General features: G+C 40.2%; 1 non-coding gene across 1 annotated transcript; it reads left to right on the forward strand.

Annotated features, from left to right (window-relative positions):
- The first annotated feature begins 9,780 nt into the window (after window positions 1-9,780).
- LOC145587035 (small nucleolar RNA R71) lies at window positions 9,781-9,886 on the forward strand. Its single transcript, XR_014101095.1, has one exon. It is a non-coding gene; the product is annotated as a small nucleolar RNA R71 (small nucleolar RNA).
- The last annotated feature ends 887 nt before the right edge of the window (window positions 9,887-10,773 follow it).

Consider the following 10,773-nt stretch of genomic DNA (forward strand, 5'->3'; position numbering starts at 1 on the left):
TGAGTCAAGATTCAAGATTAGGAATGCAAAGGTGAAGGATCCACGCCGCACAATAAAAAATGATGAAGGCTTGAAAGAGAAAAATCCTCACACGGTTGTAGCAAAAACTTACTAAAGGTGTCAAATCCACCAAAGGAAGCAACTCCATCTTACCACAAACCAAAAGAATCCGGCTTCAAGGCCCCAAAAGGTCTAAACCGCTACCTTAGCATACCCTATCCTAGAGTCAACCAAAGATAATCTTAAACCGTGCAAACCATTGTATTTAGGAAGAAAAACAGCCAATGTGCAAGTTCAAGTGGTACTAAGTCCAAAGTAAAAGCAAAGAGATGAAGAAAGAAAAGCAATGCCTTAAAAACATTTTATTCATATTCAAAAAAACAAGTTATGTTTGTTTTTTTATTTTTTTTTATTTATAATATTATATTTTTTTATTTATTTTTTTTTCAAGAAAAGAAAAGGACTAAAAACAAAATAAAGAGAACAAGGGATAAAAGGAAAAGAAAAGAATAAGAAAAAGAGAAAAGGAAAACATGAAGGAAGAAGAAAAGAAGAGAAAAAAAAAAGAAAAAGAAGAAAAGGAAAATGAAATGAAAAATAGAAAAGTAAAGGAGAAGTAAAAAGCAATAAGGAAGTAATGCCAACACACATAAATCCCAATCAACAAACAAGTGAACATTCGGCCACAACGCCAATGTTCCCAAACACACTAGGGTGTTAAAAAGCAAACAACCTCGAACCATTCAATTTCTCCTAGAACTAATCCTAGACTAAGCAACCAAGAAAAGAAATAGAAAGATCTCACCGGGCACCAAAGCTATTGCACATTAAACAAGGCGAAAGAGCACCTTTATGAATCGTCAAAATCCAAAGCATAAGCAATAGAGCAAGGTGAGAAATAAAAAACTATATACAAAGAAAATTGTTAGTAACTTCAATACAAAAGAAAAGAAGAAATGAGAAAATAAAATGCAGGAAAATAAGGAAAAAGCAAGTAATAGTAGCAGCAAGGGTCAGAATCATCAGACTAAAATAGTATCAAGAGACAAGAAATCAGACAGTCATCAACAGGAATCATCATAACTGAGACACAGAGAAACTCAGCGGACACGATCAGCGAAACAAGCAACAAACCAATAACCGGGTAGAGACATCAGCAGAAATACAACAGCATCATCAAAAAACCAAACGACACAGAGATCAATACCAGAAGCATAGGAGACTAGGAATGAACTACAAAAGCAGGGGGGATATGGTGAAGCATAGAAACAAATGACATAAAGCACTTCCAAGCTTAAACTGGACTACCCCCCTAACTCTAAACCTAAAGACATATACGTAACCGAGAAACATCATATAAAGCACATAAGAAGGGGGGGTAGCCATGGTAGTATCACTCCGCACTATGGTAAGGGGTAGAATGAGAACTCCCCTCACCGGTCTCTATCATATGACTAGAGCTAGCCATCTCGCTCACGTCCATGGGAGCCTTACCCCTTAACCTACCTTCCCTCCTAGCTCTATCAACCTCAAAATAATGAGGCCAATCATCTAAGATCGGCTCACCCGACCTACCCCACCTTTCAAAAGTCTCGGGGTCCGGAAAGGATGAAGGATTAGCCTGATCATATGTATATCACAACCACCGGGCCGCCGATAGTCATAAGTGGCCGGGGTGGTGCCTATGATAGAACTAGGGTGAACATGAGGGCCCTCCCAATAAGGGTAGCAAGGCCGAGGACCAATGGTAGGATCAAAAGGCTCCCATTGAGGGATATATCCTTGTTGGACCGGGAGATATGGGTAATTCACATAGGGCGCGATATCCCCCCTCCGAACATGTAAATCGTACAATTGATTTGTATGATAGTCATAACCAAGATTAGGGGTTTGCATAGAAGGCATAGAATATAACACATTAGCAATAACATCAAGCCTAGCATGAATGGTTGACAAATCAAAAGTAGAAGGAGTAGGAGAGGGGGAAGGAATAGGTGTACCTTCCAGTCCAACCGTGGGAATAGTTTGAACATTCGATGAGAAAGCATTGGTTGAGCGGCCTCTTGTATGGTTCGTCCTACGTCGAATAGAAGGATCAATATCTCGCACCGGAGGCCTCAAAGACAAGGAATCTTTCTCTCTTAGTCGGGTAGTTGCCTCTTTGCATGGGAGTAAGAACCATTCTTTAATCCGGGAAACTTTCCAGATGAAAACATCATCCTTTCTAGTACGATCGAGGAACTTTTGGTTCACAAGGGCGGAGATGTTGAGGAAATGAGAAGAAGATTTTTCTCGAGGATCAATAATTGGGGGAAGCTCATTTAACAAAGTCTTATAGTCATCATTGATGCAAAGAGCTAGGATAGAAATCATCCCTCCCAATTGGATGCTCCCCGATAGGCTAACTCCATCACGGATATCCAAGAATCGATTGATCAAATGCTCCGTGAAATCCACTAGCTCAATCTCAAAGTCGTTTTGGTCGGCTATCCACAACCAACAAAGCTTCTCTCGAGAGATAGCTCCTAAAGAGTCCTTGGAGCAAAGAGCGTAAGTGAGGAGACGGTTGAAATACCGCATAGCCGGATGAATCATGGAGGCGGTCTTAATATTTTGAGGCTCATACTTCCCTTCCTCCGAGATACTTCTCCACCAACGTTGCTCATTATATCCATGGTCATTTTCCATTCTACTATGTGCCGGATAGATACAATGTTCCGCGTCCGCGGCCCATGGAAACTTGAAGTATGAACATAGTTGAGAATCCGTCAATGAGTGATCATGATTGAAAAGTTGGAAAGTCAAGATCCTTGAGGACTCATCACCCGATTTTCGGACTACTTCAAGAGAAGAAAGAAATTCATAGGTCACCCTAGCATAAGTAGGGGCGCTCAAATCCAAGAACTCTAAAAGACCAAGGCCCTTTCCATGAAGCCGAACGTCCTCATCTATGCCGAGAAACTTGGTTGTTGCTTGATCGTAGAATCTTGTTGGTCTTAGCTTTCTCTTTAATAGACGCTTGAAACAATCCCAATGTGATTCTTTAGAAAATTCAATATCGAATGTCTCTTCTACCTCGGGTGGAGGTGGAACAACATGCCTAGTTTTACTTGAACTTGATCTTGCCCGCTTCTTATGACGGATTGGAGCCCTATACAAGAAGGAAAACAACTCATGAGCAAATATTACATTTGCCATATTTCAATAATAAGCATAAGTAATTGGTCAAGAATCAAGCACAAATGCAAATATCTCAAAATAGAAACAAAAGATGGCTACAAATAAACAATGCTATTAATATAAAATCATGAATATGAAGCAAGTAGGCATGGATTAAAGGAAAAATTGAACATAAGAGACCAAATCAAGAATCAAATTGAGCAAAATAATCTCAAACATTGAATTATCAAACCAATAAAACCATGATAAATAATACCCATGAGAGAGAAAATGACCAACAATGGTGAATCAAGGAATCAAGCAAATTATACAAATTCATCATGAAAAAGCTTCAATTTAACACTCAATGACATCATTCAACACAAATTACAAGTTAAAAGAACCAACAATGGAGTTCTACCATGAAAGCAAAAACAAGGTTTCAAGCTTGAACAATGAGGAAGAAGATGACTAGTAAATAAGAAATTATACCTCAATGAAGCCTTGAATTACTTGGAAATTGCCCAAAATGAAGATTTAAGAACAAATAGAACACCCAAAGACAAGTTCCAAACCTCAACACAAATCCTCAAAACTTCGGAAAAAACCAAATTTTTCGAAATTTGGGTTACAAAATCTGGAATTTTTTTGTTAAAATTCGAAAATGTGATGTGTTTAATGTAATTTGATGTTAAAAGGAAAATAAAAGAGGTGAAATTGATATGATTTTGCAAGAGAAATAATAGGGTTTGATGAGAGAATGAAGTTGGGAAAAATGGGCAAAAGTCGGGGAGAGAGAAAGGAGAAATAAGGTTGGTGCATTTTGGGGTAATAAGGATGGAGAAGCACACCTGCTGCTGCGGCTGGTGCGTACGTGCAGGGGCTTGGTGCGTGTGCACCAGCGACAGCAGGGGGGCTGTTCTTGCTTTGGGCTGCGATGCTTGGCCAAAAATCTCTGCCTACTTGGTGCGTGCACGCAGCCATGAGGTGCGTGCGCACCAGGTAGGGGCTGGTTTGTTTCAAAAACAGGCCAAACTCTGACCCCTGTGGTGGGCGCGCGCAGGGATGGGGTGCGTGCGCACCAAGGGGGTATGGGGATGGTTCAAAAACCATCAGTTTTTGTCAAAGTTAGTTAAAATTTCTTACCCCTTTGGTGCGCGTGCACCAAGCAAGAATATTTTGGCCATGAATATACTCTCGCGTTTGCATAATTAGATATTTGAAAGCGCATTCGAAAAAGAGTAGAAAATCAATAAAAATGCAAACATGAGAGCATAAAACCCCAACAAGCTTTCCACCTAAACTTAACCAAACCTCGAGAAAGCTTGAAATAACACCAAAATTGTTGGAAATTTTCTTCGATCCAATTACATGGTACCTAAAATCAAGAGAACAAACAAAAATAAAGAGAAATAAGAAAAATTTTCAAAGATAAAAGAAATATAGAAAAATGTAAAATCAAAAGAAAAAGGTTAGAAAACCGGGTTGCCTCCCGGGTAGCGCTTGATTAACTTCATAGCTCGACGTCCTCCACCAATTAAGGTGGTTTTCGGAAAAGCAATGAGGGAACAAGGCCAACAAAAGCACCGTCGAAATACTTCTTGAGACGATGGCCATTGACCTTAAACGGAGAAGAAGAATCCATCATTGACACCTCTACAACACCACTTGGAAAAACATTCTTGACCAAATAGGGGCCGCTCCATCTTGACATGAGCTTTCCGGGAAACAACTTCATTTTCGAATTGTAGAGAAGAACCTTATCGCCAACACAAAAATCTTTCTTCTCAATAAGCTGTCATGTGTTTCCTTGGGACGAGCTTTGTACACACTAGCACAATCATAAGCATCAAACTGAAGCTACTCTAGCTCATGAAGATCTAACCACCTTTTCTCCCCCGCACTTGCTAAGTCAAAATTTATCTTCTTGATTGCCCACAAAGCACGGTGTTCAATTTTAACCGGGAGATGGCATGACTTGCCATAGACTAGGCGGTATGGAGTGGTACCTGTGGGGGTCTTAAAAGCCGTTCGATAGGCCCAAAGAGCATCATCCAACTTATCCGACCAATCCTTTCAATTTCTCGCAACCTCTTTTTAAGGATGAGCTTGATTTGACGATTAGAGACTTCCACTTGACCGCTCAATTGGGGATGATATGGGAGGCCGAATCTTTGATGGACTCCATGCTTCCTCAACATCTTTTGAAAGGCATGGTGAATAAAATGAGAACCGTTATCGCTTATCACCGCCTTTGGTACCCCAAATCTTGGAAAGATTATCTTCTTAAACAAAGTCATAACCACCTTGTGGTCATTAGTTGGGGAGGCAATGGCCTCAATCCACTTAGACACGTAATCTACCGCCACAAGAATATATTGATTTCCGAAAGATGAGGGAAATGGCCCCATAAAATCAATACCCCACACATCAAACACTACCAACTCAAGTATGGGTTGTTGAGGCATTTCATTTCTCTTGGAGATGTTCCCAACTCTTTGACATCGGTCACATGTCTTGACAAAGCCCCATGAGTCCTTAAAGAGATGTTGCCACCATAAACCGCATTGAAGGACCTTAGTGGCGGTCTTATAGACACCCATATGGCCCCCGCTTAGATCTGAATGACACATTTTCAAAACACTAGGCACCTCTTCGTTTGGCACACAACGTCTAAGTAAGCCATCAACCCCTCGCTTGTATAAGATGGGATCATCCCACACATAATGCCTTGCCTCTCTCTTGAGCTTCTGTCTTTGGTTCTTAGAAAAGGAAGGAGGAAACTCCCCACATGCAAGAAAGTTCACTAAATCGACAAACCATGGGAGCTCCTTTGCTTCAATAGCATATACGAAATCAGCAAGCATCATATCCTCAATTGGAGAACCATCATCATGAGTTTGAGAATCTTCTAAACAAGAAAGATGATCCGCCACAACATTTTCCGCTCCTCTTTTATCCCTAATCTCAATGTCAAAGTTTTGGAGCTCAAGAACCCACCGGATCAACCTTGGCTTGGACTCTTTCTTGGAAAAAAGATACTTGAGAACCGCATGATCTATGAAGACATTGGTTTTGGAACCCAATAGATAACAACAGAACTTCTCAAAAGCATGAACTTCTCAATTCCTTCTCCGTTGTAGTGTAATTCCGTTGAGCTCCATTTAGAGTCTTGGACATATAATAGATCACATGAAGTTTCTTGTCTACTCTTTGACCCAAGACACCTCCTATTGCCGAATCACTTGCATCACACACCAACTCAAATGGTAAATCCCATCTTGGAGCTTGAACAATAGGAGTAGAGATTAGAGCTTTCTTCAACTTATTGAATGCCTCCAAACACTTATCATCAAACACAAACTCGGCATTTTTTTGGAGAAGATCATTGAGGGGCTTTGCAATGAGTGAGAAATCCTTGATGAATCTTCTATAAAACCCAGCATGCCCTAAGAAATATCTCACTCCCTTTACATTCATTGGAGGTGGAAGCTTTTCAATGACTTCAATTTTAGCTTTATGCACCTTTATCCCCTTGTGAGAGATCTCGTGGCCAAGGACTATGCCTTCCTCCACCATGAAGTGACATTTCTCCAAATTCAAGACCAAGTTCACCTTCTCACACCTTGCAAGACATTTTTAAGGTTTTCAAGGCATGCCTCAAATGAAACACCTCCTACGGAGAAGTCGTCCATAAAAACCTCCATCTCCTCTTCCAACATATATCCAAATATACTCATCATGCTTCTTTGAAATGTCGCGGGAGCATTCCAAAGGCCGAACGACATTCTCCTATAAGCAAATGTACCATATGGACAAGTGAAGGTTGTTTTCTCTTGGTCATCCGGATGGATAGGGATTTGGAAAAATCCCGAATAACCATCAAGAAAACAATAGAACTTGTGCCTTGTTAGTCTTTCAAGCATCTGATCAATAAAAGGAAGGGGGAAATGATCTTTGTTTGTAGATGTGTTTAGATGTCTATAGGCTATACACATCCTCCATCCCGTAACCGTCCTCGTCGGAATGAGCTCACCTTTCTCATTCTCAACGACGGTCATATCTCCCTTCTTTGGGACAACGTGAACGGGAGAGACCCACCTAGAACTAGAAATGGGGAATATGATTCCCGCATCCAAAAGTTTGGTGATCTCCTTCTTCACTACCTCTCCCATTTGGGGGTGTAGCTTTCGTTGCCTCTCAATAGAAGGTAAAGAACCCTCCTCAAGAGTTATGTGATGTGTACATAAAGCGGAGCTTATACCTTTGAGGTCATCAATGGTATAACCCAAAGCACTTCGGTGCTTCTCAAAACACCACACAACTTTTGAGCTTGATGCTCACTCAAAGAAGAGCTAACAATCACGGGAAAAGTGGAGTTGGGTCCTAAAAATTCATACCTAAGGTGTGATGGGAAGAGGTTTGAGCTCAACCATTAGAACACCTTTACCTTCCTTCGATGTTGCCACTTGCAACGCTTCTTGGGTAGAAATGCTCAAACACATTTGCTCTTCAACATCATCAAAGCTTCCATTGAGCACATCTTCATACAAAGCCATCTCCTTGTTAAGAGTACCTCTCTTTTCCTTATTCAACAAAACATTCTCAAGAGCATCGTTAGAAGTGAGCAATTTCTCATGCATAGAAGACACAACATGATCGAGAGAATCAGTCAACATACAATTTTCTAAAGAAGAACTTGGATACTTCATGCTATCATTCAAGTCAAATTCTATCACCTCATCCCCTACTTTGAGCAAAATTTTAGCACTCTTCACATCTATCAAAGAACCAGAAGTAGCAAGGAATGGTCTCCCTAGAATGATAGGAATATTAGCATCTTCATCCATCTCAAGTACAACAAAATCTATCGGAATAACAAATTTCCCAACCCTCAAAGGAACATCCTCTACCTTACCCTTAGGAAACTTAATTGACCTATCAGCCAATTGCAAAGTGATGTTAGTAGGTAAGAGTTCCCCTAGCTCATGTCTTTGGTACACCGAGTATGGCATGAGGCTAACACCAGCTCCTAGGTCACACAAGGCATTCTCAATTTGCGTTTTATAAATGGCACAAGGGATGGAAAAGTTTCTAGGGTCTTTTAGCTTAGGTGGCGTCTTGTTCATTATGATAGCACTACAATTCTCGGTCAAGTTCACCGTCTCTACACCATCACAAGTCCTCCTACCACTCAAAATGTCTTTGAGGAATTTTGCGTAGTTGGGCATTTGGGTGACAACTTCGGTAAATGGTAGAGAAAGGTGAAGTTGCTTAAGCATGTCAATGAATCTTCCAAATTGTTCATCTAACTTGTGTCTCATGAATTTTTTTGGATAAGGAAGCTCGGGTTTCACAATCTCTTTCTCCACTCTCACCTCACTAGGCTTCTCAATCTCAACCTCACTCAAAGATGCACCATCTCTCTCATCTTCAACAAAAACCTCTTTGGTGTCCTCTTTGGTCTCACTCTTCCTAAGCAAACTCTCCTCAAGAATCTTACCACTCCTTGTGATAATAACATTAACCGGTCTCTTGGGATCTAGGCCTTAGGAAGGTAAAGAAGAAGGACTAGCATGGTCTTTCAAAGCATTAGCAAGTTGAGAAATTTGGTTTTCAAACATCTTATTATGAGTCATCATTTCATTAAATTTCTTATTACTTACGGTCATGTAAGTGTTCAACAACTTTGTTTGATTTTCAATGATTTCTTCCAAATTTGTTCTATGTGAAGAAGAAGAGGATTGAACATAGGAATTATCATTTTGGGCCTTTGGAGCAAATCCGAGTGGAGGGCCTCTTTGAGCATTGTTTTGAAAGTTGCCTCTACCTTGATTGTTCCAATTACCCCTATTTTGATTTTGACCATAACCTTGATTATGGTTACCACTACCTTGATTATGATTCCCATAACCTTGGTTTTGATTACCATAATTTTGGTTTTGATTTTGGCTACTATAACCTTGATTGTTATAGTTACCTCGAGAACCTTGGTTCCCTTGGTTACTTTAACCACCACCTTGGTTATAGTTGTCAAATTTGCCATGATTGTTGTAATTCCTATTCCATTGACCTTTTTTATTCTCAAACCTAGAATCATGATTATTTGACACATAGTTCACATGCTCATTCACATTTCCATCTTGATCATCACAAACATCCATACATGCATGGGGGCAACTAGAAACATCATAATCATACGACCCACAATCATCACAAAACAAGCATCCACTAGGCATGTTATTATAAGAAGGAAGGGGCTGAGAATTAGAAGACATACCTTTCCCCTTAGATTGGGAGGGAAGACTTGAAACTTGGTATGTAGCACTTTCCAACTTTTCCTTGATAGCGGACATCTCCTTCCCCAAGTTTGTCATTTGTGAGGATAGATTGTTGATTGCATTTAGATGATCAACCGAGTACACCGAAGAGCTACTCTTGCTAGTTCACTCTCTTTCTCCATCTTGCCAATCTCTATAATACCTCACTATGTCTTCAATTATGTCAACCACTTCCTCTTCCGTTTTGTTCATGATAGGACCTCCGGCTCCTCCATCTAAACATGATTTTCCTTGAGGGCTAAGGCCTCCATAGAATATTTGAATGATTTGATAGGTTGGAATTCCGTGATGAGGACATTCTCTTTGATACTCTTTGTATCTTTCCTATGCTTCATAGAGGCTCTCGCTTGGCTTTTGCTTGAAACCTTGAATCAAAGCTCTAGCCTCCACCGTTTTCTTTTGAGGATAGAAACGGGATAGAAATTCCTTGGTAACCTCGTCCCATATCCTTAGAGAATTCGGCTTAACCTCCTTGTCTAGCCATTCCAAAGAACGCCCTATAAGAGAAAAGGGAAAGTGCTTGAGGCGGATGAATTCTTGGGAAATTCTGTTCACCTTGATAGTATTGCAATATTTTTTGAACTCCTTGAGATGGTTTAGTGGGCTTTCATGCTTGGCCCCACTAAATTATCGCCTCTATATCAAAGTGATCATTTCCGGTCTTATTTCAAAATCATTTGCCGGTGATGTAGGTGGAGTAATCCCACTCTCAAATCTATATGCACCAGGAATCCCCAATTCTTTCAATGCCACTCTCGGATTTTCTCCCATTCTTGCTTGTTCTTCTTGTTGTGGTTCTTCTTCACTTGAAATGCTAGGGCTCAAAGATCGTCTAGCACCCCTCAACCTTGCAATAGTTCTCTCAATTTCCGAATCAAATGGCACTAGTGAATGATCACGTGCTCTATGCACAAAATCTTAAAAGAAATGGTTAGTAGCACGGCTACAAATGTAGCCAAAAAGAAAATCTTTTTGTATTTTCAATTGAAGGTGAAATAGACTCAACAACTATAACAAAGCACCAATATCACTCCCCGGCAACGGCGTAAATTTTGACAAGAGGAAAATGTATGTCGTTATATACCTCTCCCTAGAGCCAAACTTAATTTATAAACACTCGACCAACCCTGATATAAGTATATGGTAAGTCAAGGGTCAATTCCAAAGGAATGAGTAGGAACGATGCTATAGCCTATGTCAAGCTAAATCAAAGAATATAAATGGTAGTGGTTGGTAACTAAGATGTCAAAAAGCTAAAAAAATCGAAGAATTC

The sequence above is a fragment of the Chenopodium album genome, chromosome 16 (genome assembly GCF_948465745.1).
Source record: "Chenopodium album chromosome 16, dcCheAlbu1.1, whole genome shotgun sequence".
NCBI classification, from domain to species: Eukaryota; Viridiplantae; Streptophyta; class Magnoliopsida; order Caryophyllales; family Amaranthaceae; genus Chenopodium; species Chenopodium album.